This window comes from Cebus imitator, unplaced genomic scaffold (assembly GCF_001604975.1).
Source record: "Cebus imitator isolate Cc_AM_T3 unplaced genomic scaffold, Cebus_imitator-1.0 Scaffold9, whole genome shotgun sequence".
In the NCBI taxonomy this organism is placed as follows: Eukaryota; Metazoa; Chordata; class Mammalia; order Primates; family Cebidae; genus Cebus; species Cebus imitator.
In genome coordinates this window covers 552623-570754 of record NW_016107324.1, presented here as the reverse complement: position 1 = coordinate 570754, position 18132 = coordinate 552623, and the positions used below count along the sequence as shown (strand labels likewise).

At 41.3% G+C, this 18132-nt stretch overlaps 1 pseudogene; it reads right to left on the bottom strand.

Moving 5' to 3' along the window:
* Nucleotides 1-1000: 1000 nt before the first annotated feature.
* Nucleotides 1001-11523, bottom strand: LOC108314876 (annotated as a pseudogene).
* Between the last annotated feature and the right edge of the window lie 6609 nt (nt 11524-18132).

The window sequence follows — 18132 nt, the reverse complement described above, 5'->3', positions numbered from 1 at the left end:
AAAGCTCCAGCCTGCTGTGCTAGGGACTGAATGTCTGTGAACCTCCAAAATTCCTAAGTTGAAGCCTTCTCTTAGATACGATGGTTTCAGGAGGTGGGCTAGGTCATGAGGGTGGTACCCTCATTAATGGGATCAGTGCCCTTTTAAAGAGGGGGAGACATGAGATTCTCTTTCTCTCGGTCGTATGAAGACACAGTAAGAAAGTCATCTCCAAATCAGTGCTGTGCATTTATGTTAGTTCACAACATGTAGGCCATCCCATCACACAGCTATCCATGCTCACCTATCCACACTATCTGTAAAATCTCTGAAGGCAAAGGCCATGTCTTACTCACCCTTGAATGTCCACTGCAGTTGTCTTCACATAGTAGGCTCAATGGTTGTTCGGCTGATTGAATAATCTCTCTGCAAGCAGAAACTGTATGCTTAGACAGAAATCTTCACCCAAGGCCATCTACAACCTCTGCTAAAGAATTCAGGAGTAGATTTCTCTCTAATCTTGCCAAATTATAGGAAAAATTTCTTGAGCTACTGAGACTTTCACAGCAATCCACAGGTCACACTTCAGCGTCACAAGGCTGTCTACTCCCTTTTGCGCTCCTGCTTAGGGGCTCTCCATAAGGCAGAGGCTTGCCGAATCTTGCCACTGTGCATTGAGTTTTCATCACAGTATATGACTAGGACTCTCTGCCTTCAGTCCCAACCTGTCTATGTAAGCAATACCAGAGAGCGTCCCTACTCTGGCAGCTGGCAAATCTGTCTTTAAGATCAATTTCCATCTCCGTTGAAGTTGTGAGAACTCTACTCTTTCCTAGAGCTTTGGGGTTGAGATGGATGGATCCTCTCTGATCTAGCCACTCCTCCTAGGCACCAGCACAGGCATTACACTGAGTCCAAGCGTCTTAGGCCCTACGCCAACTATCAGACCTGTGTCGTGTGGGGCTTGAGTACCTGCGCCTCACGATATAGAAACTCTCCTTCTCTTCCAATCCTTTTTGGATCAGAGCCCTCCAACACCAAACATCTCATTCCTCTCCTCCTCTTCCTCCTCCGTAGAAGCTGAGGGCCTATCAGTTAGAGTTTGACAGTGGAAGAGTTCCAAGCCATAAAAAGGTCGATTTAGCTTCCACAGGGTTGAGAAAGACCCTGCCATAGAAACAGAAAAGACTTCTACCTCTTTCTGGGAAGTTGATACCTTTCCTCTTCCCACTACTGCCCAGCTCTCCAGCCCCACTGCAGCCCTGGAGAGGGTCCTCCTGCTACCACAGCAGAAGGCAGGGCACAAGTAAAGGTCTCAGCAGCTCACTCCTCCAGCTTCTGAGGAGATTGCCTTCCACGAGTCCTATTGCTCTTTCTCCCCTTTTGTACTTCTTCAGAATTTTTCACCTATTTGTTGGAATGGCAGGAGTGAAGTCAAGGCGAACAAAATAAACTAAGAGAGAAGAAAGGAAGTCAGTTCTAAATGAAACACCAAGAGAACTCAAGATTGTAGATATGAACGTATTTAATACCACTGAATTGTGCACTTAAAAATGGTTAGAATGGTAATTTGGGGGCTTTTGTTTTTTGAGACGTGGTCTCATTTGGTTGCCCAGGCTAAAGTGCAGCGGCACATAGCTCACTGCAGACTTGAACTCCTGAAATCAAGAGAGCCTCCTGCCTCAGCCTCCTGAGTAGCTGGGATACAGGCATGTGCCACCACACCTGGCTAACGTTTTTTATTTTTTGAAGAGACTGGGTCTTGCTATGTTGCCCAGGCTGGTCTCAAACTCCTGACCTCAAGCAATCCTCCCCCCTCAGCCTCCCAAAGTGCTGGGATTACAGGTGTGAGCCAAAGTGCCTGTCAATTTTATGTTTTGTATATTTTATCACAACTTAAAAAAAAAAAAAAGATTGTAGAAACACCAGCTGTAGTTGAGAGGGGTTAATTGTCAGAAATTGTTTCAAGTACATGTGCCAGATTTTCTAAAGTATAAATCAACTTGTGAATATATTTAATCTGCTAAAATACTTTTATATTAAATGAAATTGGCTTGTTGCAAGCCAAAGGCATCTTTTCTTTCATCATTTTTGTTGTCACCAAAACAACACCCTGTAAATCTAGACTCCAAGTCTGTCAGCTACCACAAAAATAGTAAGTTCTAGGATAAGGCCCCTGATGGTATTATTTCACCAGACCCAGTTTTTAAAAGATAGGTTTTGAGTCTCTTCATGCACACATTATCTGAGATTATACTTAGGTTTGCAGAGTTGTAGGAAAATTACAGACCGATGTCTCTTTAGTTTCAGATAAAAACATGGCACAAGCAAAACACTCTCAATAATCAAAAAGCATTCCTCTCCTTACACATCTATTTTGTGTAGGTATCAACTTATATTCCAAGAACTATAAATTGTGCCTGTAACTGAGAACACACACATTTTCTCTGTTTAGCTTAATATTCTGGTGGGATCAGCAGGTACTGTGGTACTGTTGGCAATTTCTATGCTTCTTTAGACATAAGCATCAATCAGTGTACACACTGTAAGCATTTTGAAAATACCATACATTAGGAGACAAGAACTGCTTGAGGAATCACAAATATTTATTCTAAAGCAAGTCTTAAATTCAGCTTTCTTCTAACTTGGGCTGTCTGCTAAAATCTGCTCTGCACTCAACATTCTAAGCCCATTCAATTAGAAGCCAGCTCTTCGTAATTCCAGGTAGCAGTCCCCCTAGTTTTCAAATCCAGAAAAATTCACACAGAAAAACCAGAGAACTGTTAAGCACTTGAAATTCTATGGCTGATTATATGAGTGTACGATGGACCTAATGGAGGTTTGGAAAGTGTTCCTCATAACAACATGCTGTGGAAAGCTGCCACCTAGAAGCTGTGTGACACCAAGGGAGCCCCTGGACTTAGCAACACACTTCCGTCTTCATTCACAAAATCACCCATATGTTTTGGGTTTTTTTTTTTTAATAAAAACAGCACATTCTTTATTTTGCATACTTTAATTTCAGGACAAAATGAACAGACAAAAAACCCACAATACATAACATCCAATCCTGCTGTCAGAGAAGGGAGGGAAAGGGGCTTAAGGCCGTTGTTTCCTGCCTTAGACACAAGGACGGGAGAGGAAAAAACAGTGGACATCAGCAGAGGGAGACAGGTAGGACAAGGCACTCGAGGCTGCAGTGAGAACCATGGGGACGCTATGCGAGGGCCCAGGGTAGAAACTCCTAATCTTCTTCTATGTGGGACACATCCTCATTGCCCTCAAAGCTGGGGAGTCTCACCAAGAACCGCAGCCCTGGGTTCCTCTGCTGTCACTTCATCCTCGATAGACCTAGCTTGATCCTGCAGTAGATGCAGTTGGAGTGAGCTTAAGGATCCTCAAGGAAGAAGCCAGAAAAGAGCACCACAGTTTCCAACAACAGCACCATCAGGTCCTTGACTGCCTTGCTGTTCCTATTAGCGTCAAGCTTCTGCTGCAGCATCTCTACAATGGGGTGGTTGGGGTTGATCTCCAGGTGCTTTTTGGCCATCATGTAGCCCACTGTAGAATTGTCCTGAAGTGCCTGGGCTTTCACTATCTCTTCCACATTGGCTGTCCAGTCATAGGTGCTGGTCACAATGCAACAGGGTGAACACACAAGCCTATTGAAGATTGTCACCTTCTCAACCTTTTTATCTAAGAATTTTTTCAGGGATTTTGTTATGAGCTTACAGAAGTTCTCAAACTTTGCCTTGCTGTCTTCCAAGAGAAGAATCCAGTGAAAGGAAGGGATCCAGTTTCGATTTTCTGTATATGGCTAGCCAGTTCTCCCAGCACCATTTATTAAATAGGGAATTCTTTCCCCATTGTTTGTTTTTGTCAAGTTTGTCAAAGATGAGATACATGTAGCTGTGTGGCCTTATTTCTGGGTTCTCTCTGGTGTTCAATTGGTCTACGTGTCTGTTTTTGTACCAGTGCCATGTTACTTTGGTTGCTGTAGCCTTGTATTACAGTTTGAAGTTGGATAGCGTGATGCCTCCATCTTTGTTCTTTTTGCTTAGGATTGTCCTGGCTATACGAGCTGTTTTTTGGTTCCATATGAATTTTAAAATAGTTTTTTCTATGCTATTTCTATACTATACTATGAAGAATGTCACTAAAGTTATTTCTATACTATACTATGAAGAATGTCAATGATAGTTTAATGGGAATAGCATTGAATCTATAAATTGCCTTGGGCAGTATGGCCATTTTCATGATATTGATTCTTCCTATCCATAAGCATGGAACGTTTTTCCATCTGCTGTGTCCTCTCTGATTTTATTGAGCAGTGGTTTGTAGTTCTCCTTGAAGAGGTCCTTAACTTCCCTTGTTAGCTGTATTCCTAGGTATTTTATTCTCTTTGTGGGAATTGTGAATGGGAGCTCATTCATGATTTGGCTCTCTGCTTGTCTGTTGTTGGTATATAGGAATGCTTGTGATTTCTGCACAGTAATTTTGTATCCTGAGACTTTGCTGAAATTGCTTACCAGCTTAAGAAGCTTTTGGGCTGAGTCGATGGGGTTTCCTAGACAAAGGATCATGTCTTTTCCAAACAAAGGCAATTAGACTTCCTCTCTTTCTGTTTGAATACCCTTTATTTCTTTCTCTTGCCTGAATGCCCTGGCCAGAACTTCCAATATTATGAATAAGAGTGGTGAGAGAGGGCATCCTTGTCGTGTGCCAGTTTTCAAGGGGAATTCTTCCAGCTTTTGCTCATTCAATATGATATTGGAGGAGGGTTTGTCATAAATGTCTCTTGCTATTTTGAGGTATGTTCCTTCAATACTTAGCTTATTGAGAGTTTTTAATATAAAGGATGTTGAATTTTATCAAAGTTCTTTTCTGCATCTACTGAGATCATCATGGGATTTTTGTCTTTGTATCTATTTATGTGATGAATTATGTTTATTGATTTGGGTATGTTGAACAAGGCTTGCATGCTGGGGATAAAGTCAACTTGATCATGCTGGATGAACTTTTTGATATGCTGCTGGATTCAGTTTGCCAGTATTTTATTGAGGATTTTTGCATCAATGTTTATCAGGGATATTGGCCTGAAGTTTCCTTTTCTTGTTGCATCTCTGCCAGATTTTGGTATCAGGATGATGCTGGCTTCATAACATGAGTTATGGAGGCATCCATCCTTTTCAAATATTTGGAATATTTTCAGGAGAAATGGCATCAGCCCCTCTTTGTACTTCTGGTAGAATTCAGCTGTAAACCATCTGGACCTAAGCTTTTTTTCAATTGGTAGGCTATTTATTACTGTCTCAATTTCAGAACTCGTTATTGATCTATTCAGGGATTCAACTTCTTCCTGGTTCAGTCTTAGGAGGGTGTATGTGTCCAGGAATGTATCCTTTTCTTCTAGATTTTCCAGTTTGGTTGCACAGAGGTGTTTATAGTATATTTTGAAGGTTGTATTTCTCTGGGGTCAGTGATGATATCCCTCTTATAATTTCTGATTGTGTGTATTTGAATCTTTTCTGTTTTTCTTCTTTATTAGTCTCATTAGCAGTCTATCTTACTGATTTTTTTGTTTGTTTGTTTGTTTGTTTGTTTTGAGACGGAGTTTCGCTCTTGTTACCCAGGCTGGAGTGCAATGGCACGATCTTGGCTCACCACAACCTCCGCCTCCTGGGTTCAAGCAATTCTCCTGCCTCAGCCTCCCGAGTAGCTGGGACTACAGGCGTGCACCACCATGCCCAGCTAATTTTTGTATTTTTAGTAGAGACGGGGTTTCACCATGTTGACCAGGATGGTCTCGATCTCTTGACCTCATGATCCACCCGCCTCGGCCTCCCAAAGTGCTGGGATTACAAGTGTGAGCCACCGCGCCCAGCCATTTGTTTGTTTGTTTTTTTTTTTTTTTTAAAAAAAGCTCCTGGATTCATTGATTTTTTGAAGAGTTTTTCATGTCTCTGTCTCCTTCAGGTCCTCTCTGAGCTTTGTTATTTCTTGCCTTCTGCTAGCTCTGGGGTTTGTTTGCTCTTGGTTCTTTAGCTCTTTAGTTCTTTTTGTTAAGATGTTAAGGTGTCAATTTGAGATCTTTTTAGCTTTTTGATCCGGGCATTTAGTGCTGCAAATTCCGTTTTAGCACTGCTGTAGCTGTGTCCCAGAGATTTTGGTATGTTGTCTCTTTGTTAGGAAAAGTCTTTTTAAAATTTGACTCAATTTTCTCAAATGCTGCTGCTGCTTTATCAACTAAGTTAATATAACATTCTAAAATTTTAATTGTGATTTCAACAATGTTCACAGAATCTTTGACAGGTATAGATTCTATCTCAAGAAACCATTTTGTTTATCTATAAAAATCAACTCCTCATCCATTCAAGTTTTTTCATGAAATTGCTGCAATTTGCTCCCATCTTCAGATTTCATTACTCTCGTTCTCTTGCTATTTTCACCATATCTACAGTTACTTCCACCACTGAAGTCTTGAACTCCTCAAAGTTACCCTTGAGGGTGAAAATCAACTTCTTCCAAATTTCTGTTAATGTTGATAGTATGACCTACTCTCGTGAATCATGAATGTTCTTAACAGTATCTAGAATGGTGACTTTCTAGGAGCTTTCCAATGTACTTTGCCCAGATCCAACAGAGGAATCACAATCTGTGGCAACCAAAGCCTTACTAAATAAATTTTTTATTTTTATATTTTAAATATGGGGTTTCACCATGATGGCCAGGTGGCTGGTCTTGAACTCCTGACCTCAGGTGATCCACCCACCTCAGCCTCTAAATGTATTTTTTAAACAATAAGACTTACAAATCAAAATTACTACTTAATCCATAAGCTGCAGAATGGATGTTGTGTTAGCAGGCATGAAAACAATGCTCATTTCCCCATACATCTCCATCAGAACTCGTGGGTAACTAGGTGCATGGTCAATGAGCAGTCATATTTTGAAAGAAATCTTTTTTTTTTCCTGAGGAGTAGGTCTCAATAATGGGCTTAAAATATTCACTAAACTATGCTGTGAAACACGTGCTGTCATCCAGAATTTGATGTTCCATTTCTAGAACACAGGCAGAGCAAATTTAGTATAATTCTTAAAGACTGTAGGATTTTCACAATGGGAAATGAACAATGGCTTCAAGTTAAAGTCACCACTATATTAGTGCCTAAAAAGAGAATCAATCTGTGTGTTAAAGCTTTAAAGCCAGGCATATTAGGCTGTTCTTGTGCTGCTATATTAAGAAAAAATACCTGAGGTGGTCAGGCACAGTGGCTCACACCTGTAATCCTAGCACTTTGGAGGCCAAACGGGCAGATCACTTGAGGTCAGGAGTTCGAGACCAGCTTGGCCAACATGGTGAAACCCAATCCCTACTAAAAATATAAATTAGCCAGGTATGGTGGCACACATCTGTAATTCCAGCTACTTGGGAGGCTGAGGCAGGAGAATCGCTTAAACCTGGGAGGTGGAGGCTGCAGTGAGCCAAGATGGTGCCACTGCACTCCAGCCTGGGTGACAGAGCAAGACTCTGTCTCAAAACAAAAACAAAAACAAAAACAAAAACAAAAAAAACCCGAGGCTGGGTAATTTATAAAGAAGGGAGGCCTAATTGGCTCACAGTTCTGCAGGCTTTATAGGAAGCATGGTGCTGGCATCTGCTTGGCTTCTGAGGAGGAAACTTACAATTTTGGTAGACAGCAGAGCAGGAACAAGAGAAGGCAAGGGAGGTGCCACACACTTCTAAACAAACAGATCTCATGAGAACTCGCTCACTATCACAGTGACAGTACCAAGGGTATGGCGCTAAGCCATTCATGAGAAATACACCCCTATGATCCAATCACCTTCCACCAGGCCCCACCTCCAACACTGGGGATTACATTTCAACATGAGATTTGGATGGGGGCAAATAACCAAACTATTTCACCAGGCATCAACTTTTCTTTTCTAGCTATGAAAGTCCTAGATGGTATCTTCTCACAACATGTGGCTGTTTCATCTACATTGAAAATTTATTGTTTAGTGTAGCCACCTTCATCAATGATCGTAGCTAGATCTTCTGGATAACCAGCTGACACTTCTTCATCATCACTTGCTGCTTCACCTTGCACTTTTATGTTACAGAGATTGTTTCTATCCTTAAATTTTCATGAACCAACGACCTCTGCAAGCTTCACACTTTTCTTCTGCAGTTTTCTTACTTCTCTTAGCCCTCATAGAATTGAAGAGAGTTGGGCCTTGCTCTGGGTTAGGCTTTGGCTTAAGAGAATGTTGCAGCTGGTTTGACCTTCTATCCAGACTGCTAAAACTGTTTCTATATTAGCAATAAGATAGTTTCACTTTCTTACTGTTTGTGTGTTCACTGGAATAGCACTTTTAATTTACTTCAAGAACTTTTCCTTTGCATTCACACCTTGGCTATTTGGTGCAAGACACCTTGAGGTAAGCTTTCTACTTACCTCAAGTTCCAACATGCCTTCCTCACTAAGCTTAATCATTTCTAGCTTTTGATGTAAAGTGATAGATGTGATTCGTCCTTTCAGTTGAACACTTAGAAGCTTTTGTAGGGTTATTAATTGGCCTAATTTCAATACTGCTGTGTCTCAGGGAATAGAAAGTTTGAGGAGAGGGAGAGAGATGTGAAATGACTCATTAATGAAGCAGTCAGAACACACACAACTATCAATTAAGTTCAGCCTCTTATGCGGGTGCAGTTCGTGATGCCCAAAACAATTACAATAGTAACATCACAGATCACAGATCACCATAACAGAAATATTGCAAGGATCACCAAAATGTGACACAGAGACATGAAGTGAGCACATGCTATTGGAAAAATGGTGCAAATAGACTTGCCCAATGCAGGGTTACCACAAACCTTCAATTTGTAAAAAGTGCAATATCCGTGAAGTGCAAAAAAGCAGAGTTCCATAAAATGAGGTGTGCCTGTAAATATTGCTGACTGGGGCAAGCAGAGGCTCGCCCAGGAGCCAGGACTGCAGAAGAGCACTTTTTGCACAGAAAGGACATCAAAAAGGAAATATTCAAAGAGAACTGCATCATAAAGGAGGAACTTGGATTTGGGAGTCAGGCAAGTCCAGGCTCAAATCCTGGCTCTGCAATTTACCAGCTGTGGAAACTTGAGTAAGTCACTGACTTGCCATTTCTTTGCCTATAAAATGGGGGAAAAATTCCTTCACCTTACCAGTCACTTGTGAGAATTAGAAATAATGCATGTAAACATTAGTTTTAGATTCCTAGAGCCACCAAAACCGATAAACACAAACTGGGTGGCTTAAAACAAGAGGAATCTCTGGCAGCTCCAGAGGCCAGAAGTGTGAGAGCAAGGGGACACGCTCCCTCCGAAGGTCACAGGAGAGAATCACTCCCCTCTATCAGCTTCTGGTGGCTCAGGAGATCCCTGACTTGTAGTTGCATCACTTCCTTCTCTGCTCCTATCTCCACCTGGTCTTCTCCTCTTCTCCTGGGTCCCTTTATCTGTCTCTTATAAGGGTACTATACTTGTCTTTGGATTTAGGGTCCACCCAGATAATCCAGGATGATCTCATTTTGAGATCCTTAATTTAATGACATTTGCAAAGACCCTTTTTCTAAATAAGGTCATATCCATGGGTTCCAAGGGTTAGGATATAAACATATATTTTTTTTAATTGCATTTTAGGTTTTGGGGTACATGTGAAGAACATGCAAGATTGTTGCATAGGTACACACATGGCAGTGCCTTCCTCCCCTTCACCTATATCTGGCATTTCTCCCCATGCTATCTGTCCCCAACTCCCCACACCCTGCTGTCCCTCCTCTATTTCCCCCCAACAGACCCCAGTGTGTGATGCTCCCCTCCCTGTGTCCATGTGTTCTCATTGTTCAACATATCTTTTGGGAGGGCCACCATTCAAAGTCACAATAGTACAGGTTGAGTATCCCTCATATTCAACCTGTGGAAGTCAGTTGGGACCAGAAGTGTCTTGAATTCTGAATTTTTTCAGATTTTGAAATACTTGCATTACCCTATGGGTATCGTGCAGCATTTTCTTGACATTTTCAACAACATCTATACCAAAAAAAACAGTGAACAATACACGTAAGCCTTAGCCCCACATGGGGCATTGTGGGGAACCTGCTGGTGGTGTGTCCAGCATGCACATGTGCCATTTTACTACTTTTTGTGGCTGTGCTTGCATGGGGGAATTTGAGTCTGCACAGATATATTGCAGCTAAAGCGGACTGGGTCTTTTTTCCTTGGGGACACCTAATACACTGTGTCACACACCTGTGTGTTGACTGTGATCCATCACATGAGGTCAGGTCTGGGATTTTCCACTTGTGGCATCACGTCAGCGCTCAAAAAGTTTTGGATTTTGCAGCATTTTAGATTTTCTGATTAGGGTTATTCAACACGCACCTAAGATGTACCTGGCATAGAGTAGCCACACAATAGAGGAACCACTGCTCAATAATAGCCCAGGAGAGTAATAATTATTATCACGACTATTTTTTGTGTGGAAAGACAAGGCTTTTCTCTCTCACACCCATCCCCCACCCCTTTTTTGGCTCCTGCCTTCGCCCTTGCTTGGAAGGGAGCTTCACTTGATTAACACATCAAAGCAGTGCGTAGGAGTGGCCTCATTTGCCAGGAGGGAAATGTGTTTGTCTTATAGGTGTTCCACCGTGAAAAGTCTAAAAGACCAGGATTACCCCTATGGAGGACTATTTACAAGCTGCTACCTTCCCATCTCCTCAGGAAAAATAATCTCTGGAACCTTGATCTCCCTCTGCCAAGGCAGGGGAGCAAGGAGGCTACAGAGGTTAAAAACAAAGAGGGAGGACACCAGGAAGACAGGATTCCTGGATGCCCAATTCACTCCCACTGTATGAGAAAAGTCAAAAGCATTTTCCACTACCATTTGGGCTCCATGAGTGTTGATTACCGGATGCCCATGAGACTTTTTTATGGTAATGGGCAGTGACACACGTCCTTTCCATAGAAAGATGTTGCTCCCCATTCAGCCCAACTCCTTACTGGAAAGGTTTCCTGCTCTCCCCACCCCCTCTCCCTGCATTTCACGGGTTGTTCAGGCTGAAGGGCACATCCAAGTTCACTAGCTCAAGTGTCCCTGGAAGGAAGATCTGCTCCTCCATCTGATCTCTGTGTTAGAGACCTCAAGTAGAACCAAACAAAAACCACAGACTTGGTTGGACTGGAGGCAACATCAAATGGCCTCAGGGTTCTGTGTGGGTTTCACTGAGTTTTTGCTTTCTTGGACGTCATATTCTCCTCCATGCCTCTTTTCCCCTCAGTTCCTCCCACCTTCTCACATTTAGCCACGCCTACTGCTCAAAATTGCCCTCAGTTTTGCGTTCAGTCCTCACATCAGGGACCCACCCCAGACTCAGCCGCGCCCAGACTCTACTTCAGCCTCAGTCTCAGTCCATAGAAAAGCCTGGAAGGCAGGGCAGAGCAGCATCACAGCCGCAATCCCTGTATTGCTTTTACCTTTTGATCTCTGCTGTTATTCTCCATCTCCTTACCCAGATCCACTCTCTGTTCACCCTGCTCTGTACCCCAAGAGGCTTACTCCTGTGGAATGCAGCACCCATGCTCCATTATCAATGGACTGTGAACTGGGGTTGGCCATGGAAGCCACAGGCAGGAGGCGGAAAGAGTGGGTGGAAAGAGTCAGGAACTTCCCGGCTCCCCATGCGACACCATCTCTGGCATCCCTCATAACTACAGCTCCCACCAGGCAGAGTTTCCTCCACAGCGCCTATTTCCACTGGCTCTCCCTGTGGCCCTTTAGCCCTAAGAGTAGCAACAGCTTTTCACTGTGTTAGTCTCTGGGTCCATCACAATCTTGTCTGTTTCCTTAGCCTTGTCCATAGAAAGTTTCTTCATTTGAGCCATTTCCAAACAGGAGCCCTACCAATACAGGTCAAGCCATCTTCGTCCTCTACTCCTGGGTGCTTGTCTTCATTCCTACCTAATACTGTACTTTGATTTCTCTGGGAAGAGGTGTAGTGGATACTGTACTGTGCCACTCAGATCGCCCCCTGAGAGCCACAGTGCTTGTTCCTTAGTTGCTGAGAAAGTTCACAGGAGAGGCCCTCCTGGGAAATTTCCCTCGTCAGAAGAGATCCACATTGCCCACGTTTGCATCCCATGATCCATGATCCCATGATCTTGCAGCTGATCAGTGCAGGGAGGGGTGGAGTTTATAAAGGTGAAATCTCCTTGTCTCAGAGCAGGAAAACCCTGAACGTCTTTTCCAGTTCCACAGATCCATGTGGGATTGGTGGAAGCCTTCCAATCCCACATGGATTGGGTCTGCCCTCCCTCCTAGGAACTGTTACTGAAGGCATGCCCGGTAAAATTCCTGTACGCGTATCTCCAACTTGGAGTCTCCGCCCCTGGGAACATGTCCTTAGACTATGGGTTCCTGACTAAAGACCAGGAAGTGGTCTCTTAACTACATGCTGCTAGTCTTTGAAGACAGGGCCTGTCAGACTAGACTCAATTTCCTTCTTTTATCTGTTCCTATCCTAAGTTTGCCACTTAGCTGTCCAGGTCTCCTGCCTGTTCCCTACCCTTTGGAAATTCCATCCTGTCTTCCTCACCATGCTCAAAGAGTTCAGCATCTCTGATCTGAACCATCTCATCACCAACTGACATCCTTTCTTGCAAAATAATAAAGATTCTTATCCGTTCACAAAAGATGCTGGGGACACTGCTATGTACTAGGGACATAGAAATGAATAAGTAGTTCCTGCCTTGGAGGAGCTCGAATCCCACATGTGCCACTTTACCAACTGTAGACTTTGTTAAGGAGAATGAGAAGAAGTGGCTTGAAAAGTAAAAGGAGAAAGAGAATAATCCTCTGGAAGCCTCCTCAAAGAAGAGAGATCCAGTGTGTCAAAAGGTACTTGACAGGCCAAATAAGGACTGAGAATTGTCACTGGCTTTGTCTCATGGAGGTTACCAGAAACCTTGACAAGAGCTATTTCAGTGCGGTACTGATGCTAACTGCCTAATAGGAGTGGGTTCAAGAGAGCCGGAGGTTGAGGAAGGAAGACTGAGAATAGGGCGCTCTGGAGTTTGGCTCCAGAAAACAGGGAAACAGAGATGAAATAGCAGGTGACAAGAGGCATGCTCGTTCATTTAAGACAGATTTTTGTAGTAAGTTTTTATGCTGGTGCAAATGACCAAATTAAGAGGAAAAACTGTGATGGTTTGGGGATATAGTTGCTGCAGCGAGAGGAGATCGAGATGTATTTGCTGCATAAGTGAAGAGGTTTCTCTTTGGAACGTGGGTAGTGCGTGTCCGAGAACAGAAGCAGGTAGGTTGATAGATTAGCATTCAGGGTGCTGGAAGCTATCTTCTGACTGCTTCTATTTAATATTTTCTTTGTGAAATAAAGAGATGGGTCATAAGCTTAGAATAAGAGGCTAAGGGAAGGCACTGGTGATTTGAAGGCAAAAGAAGTGCATAATAGTCACCCAGGGGAAAGGAGGAAGGATGAGTTGACAAGGAATTGTAAAGTTGGGTTGCTGGGAAGTTTCAACAAAATAATAATAGATGAAAAGCATTTAGTGCAATGCCCTGTACACAATTTGCATGCAAAAAACATTACTTATGATTAAATCAACCTGGTGATGATCGTGCCGTCTGTAAACAAAGTATTCTGAGAACAGAGAAGAAGCATCCACTCCAGGAAGAATTAGGAAACTATCCCTAGAGGCAGTGAACTAAGAGCTGGTCTTGAAGAGGGGGAGGAAGAAGATTACAACAATTATGTAAAGAACACTATGTGCTAAACATACTAATGCCACTGAAAATGAGCTAGCCAGCGGTCTGTTTTTGTAAATAATGTGTTATTGGAACACAGTCATGCCCATTAATTTATAGATTGTCTATGACTGTTTTCATGCTACAATGTCAGAGTTAAGTAGCTGCAATAGAGACTGTATGGTCGGCAAAGCCTAAAATATTTACCCTCTAGCTTTTTACCAAAAACAAGTTTGCCAATCCCTGGACAAAGAATTAAAGAGTGATTGTAGACCTAAGAAAATAAATTGGACTCACAATATCATTACAGAATTAATAAATTAGAAACAGCAAGGAAGAAGAGCCACAGCTAGAGACTGAACTGCTGACTTAGAAGAAATGCTAAGATAATCAACAGTGAATGCACCTGTGGCAGAAAAAAAAATTCCACAGATTCAAGGAATCAGAAGGAAAATAGAAAATACTGATTCTTATTCTCCAATTCTCTAGATATTTAAAACAGAAGGAGATGATCCCAAATAAGGATATTAGGTGTCCCCAAAGTAGAGAATTCAAAAATGTGGAACAGAAAGAGTAAGTATTCAAAGATTTAATAAAAGAAAAATTTCCAAAAATGCAGAAAGAATTGACCCTACATCCTTGAAAGAACACACCACATTCCAGGACATTTGGAACTGGTACAACATACAATGAATCATATTCTAATTCAGTTTCAAGAATCAAGAAAATCTTCAGGCATCCAGGCAGAAACAGCAAATAATCTACAAGGGATAAAACATGGTGAGGAATCAGATTTCTCCATGGCAACAGTTAATACCAGAAGACAACAGAAAGCATCCATAAAGCTCTGAAGGGAAGAAAAATGGTTACTTCGATCTTTGAATATTTTTTCATAATCTCTCAATCTTAGAACAGTAGTTCTCAGATCTAGCTGCATATTAGGATCCCTGAAGAGCTTTTAAAAATTACCCCAGTTCAAGAGACGACCCCAAACCAATTAGATCAGAATCTCTGGAGGTAGAACCTGGACAATGGTAATTCACCAGGTGATTCTGAGTACAGATGATTCTCAAGCAGGTCTACGGAAAGTGTAGTTTGTGGACAGGCGGTGTCAGCATCATCTGGGAGCTTGAGAGAAATGCAAGTTCTCAGACCCCCTCCAGACCTACAAGAGTCTGGATTTTAACAAGCTCTCCAGGAGATCTGGATGCATGCTTCAGTATGAAAAGCCTTGCAGAGGAATCTTTAAGGAAAGAAGATTTAGATCTAAGTTTAGATATAAATCTAAAAATTGATCTAAATATGAATTTATAATATATAATTTTAAAAGCAATAATATTTGAATTTAAGCAGTGTCACATTTTCTCTGAAGTTTTTCTTATAGCAGAGTAAAAATTAAGTTGAATAACTTTAAGTATAGCATGCATAGAATCATCTCATTTTAAATGACACCTGATGTTATTTACGAGTGGTGAGAGTTGAGGTGAGTTTTAGACTTCTTTTTTGTACTATTCCACATTTCTGAAATTCCTAAAATACATATTATTTTTCAAAATTTCTAAAGTGATTTTTCTCATTTAAAAAACTCCTCTATATGTTTATTTGACAAGGATGATCAGGATCTGTGTATCAATTTACACCAACCAAATAAACAGAGGCTGTGAATCAGAATATCAACTCATTAATTAACATATTCAATCCCAGATCTAAAACATGTCATGCAGAGAAGGCATCTGATTTTCAGTGGACATATATACTCAAGAGTCTAAATTACACACTAGAAGGCTGCTTGGTAAGCAGAGAATTACAGAAAAGGCAGTGAGTTGTCTTAGGAAATGTCTTTGAAACTATCACTGCTAATGATTTGTCCTTCACCAAAGTAACTATTCTTTGTAAAGAACTGTTTTCTTGGTCTAAGATCAGGAGTCCATCTTCCCATCCTAAATATTTATCATAAGGCACGGTTTCCCAAGGTTATGATTGATATTGCTTACACTGGAGGAATTTCTAAACCACAAATGCAGAAGAGTCATTTCTGACAAGATTGTGTACCATGCCAAGGATGAGTTTAACATCTATGGCAGCTGAAATATCAGAATCTGGCATCTCATCCTTATCTCTAAATCTTGGGTTTATCTTACTTGGGGGTGGTTTGAGCTTTCTGTGAATAAAATGTACACTGGTTTCTCTTTAAAACTTCATGAGGAATGAAAAGAGTAAATGTGAAGTAAGGAAGTAGAGCCTATGGCTAAAAAAGCAAAAAAAGATATAATGAAAAACATAAATTCAATCTCAAGGCGAAAATGTTGACTAATTATTGTCAGCACATCCTGTTTATTAAAAAGAAATAAACATTCCATAAACATTCTGCTCCTTTGAACTGGCTTAAGTTAGCTCTTTCCTAGGGAAGATTGGAGCAGGGAGCAGACATAATTATTCATGCACATGATTCCTGCTTTCCATTTTACCAGTGTAAACACTCCTTGATATGTTCGTGTCAAAACTCAACTCACTTTTAAGATTTCTTTTTAGACAGTCTCTCTCTGTAGCTCAGGATGGATTGCAGCGGCACAATCCTAGCTCACTGCAACCTCCACCTCCCAGGCTTAAGTGATTCTCATGCCTCAGTCTCCTGAGTAGCTGTGATTACAGGTACATGCCACGACACCTGGCTAATTTTTATGCATTTTTAGTAGGGACAGGGTTTTCCATGCTGTCCAGGCTGGTGTCAAACTCCTGGCCTCAAAATGCTGGGATTACAGACTTGAGCCACCACCACCACCACCAGTCCCCACGAGGGATATTTTTGTCTGTGGAAGTGAAGCCAACCCAGTGGTCCCATAGATAGTTTTTTGTTTTTTGATTTTTGGGTTTTCTTTTTCTGAATAAACAGAAATAATTCCTTCTAGTTTTAAAACTTGAAACTTACATTTGTTTTATCTGAATTCCTTCCTCAGGAAAGGACCTTCAGGCATCTCAAAACAGAAAGTATCAAAGAACTGAAACTCATCAGATCACCACATCCAGACAGTGAATCTGGACCCCTCGTTCATCATAATTGCTTCCTTGCTCCTTGCTAGTTCCTAGTTTCTGTTTTCTTACACATTATTACATTTCTTCCCCGCTATATACACCTCTAGTTTTAGTAGGTCGGGGAAATGAATTTGAGACTGAACTCCTTGGCTGTAGCACCCTGTTAAAGACTTCTTCCTTCATGATAATTCTTGTCTCAGTGATCGGCTTTGTGTGTGGCGAATAGCAGGATCTAGACCAAACCCCTGGTGTTTCAGTAACAAAAGTACTATCTTGTCCTAAATTGTAAGTAATTAAACTGTTATTACATGTACCGGCTAAGTTTAAGGTCTTAAAAATTATTATTGCATGGAGTTTATTATGAGCTTTGAATCCTAGTAAGTTAAAATCTTAGTTCTCCTACTTTCTGGCTAGAGACCAAGTATAAAACAGAGACTCCAAATTTACCTCATTTATGAAGCAGAAATAATATCACCTACTTATTTGTTGGGGTTTTCATAATAATAGATAGCAGGAGTTCAATAAACGAAATGCATCTGATAATCAAAAGTGTTCAGGAGCACTCATCCAAAAAATAGTTCACCAAATTGTGTTTGAAAATTTTCTCCTGCTTTCCATTTCTCAAATCACTGACCACACTTGGAAGAGGTAATCAGAAGATAGAAAGGTAAATCTAAATCATTCTTAACCAAAATTCAGATGTAAGCAAAAACACAGCCACTTAAGTGTATTCAATTATTCCCTTAGTAGCTAATGTATCATAATGTATACAGACACATATATATTAATAGTATTTTGTGTAAATATAAAGCATACAAGGATATAGAATATGCTATTCTATATCTGTGCTGGCTGCTGCTGCTTCTCCTTCTCCTTCCTCCTTCTTCCCCCTCCCCCTCCCTCTCCTCATCCTTTCTTCCTCTTCTGTCTTCTGTGTCTTCTGTCTTCTTCCTATTTCCTCTCATCCCCTATGCATTTGGACTCCTTCTGTCTCTACATTTTTATCAGGGAAAACTCAGTCTTTGCTGTGCAAATGTTTCTCAGAGAGATCTAACTCTAGTCAGTGTCTTTTTCCATAACTACAGAGCTGCTTTTCAAATACCTGCTTGGGATCTCTATGTGGACATACTGATGGCACCTTAAACCGACTATGTCTAAAGTTGCATTTATGCTCTTATTCCCCACAAATTAGCATCTCCTGCTGAGATTCTTATCTCTAAGATTGGAAACCTGAGCTAGGTTTGATTCTTCCTTTCTTTATATTCCATAGCTAAACAATTGATCTTAAGTCTTCTGCCTTGATATCCTAATTATCC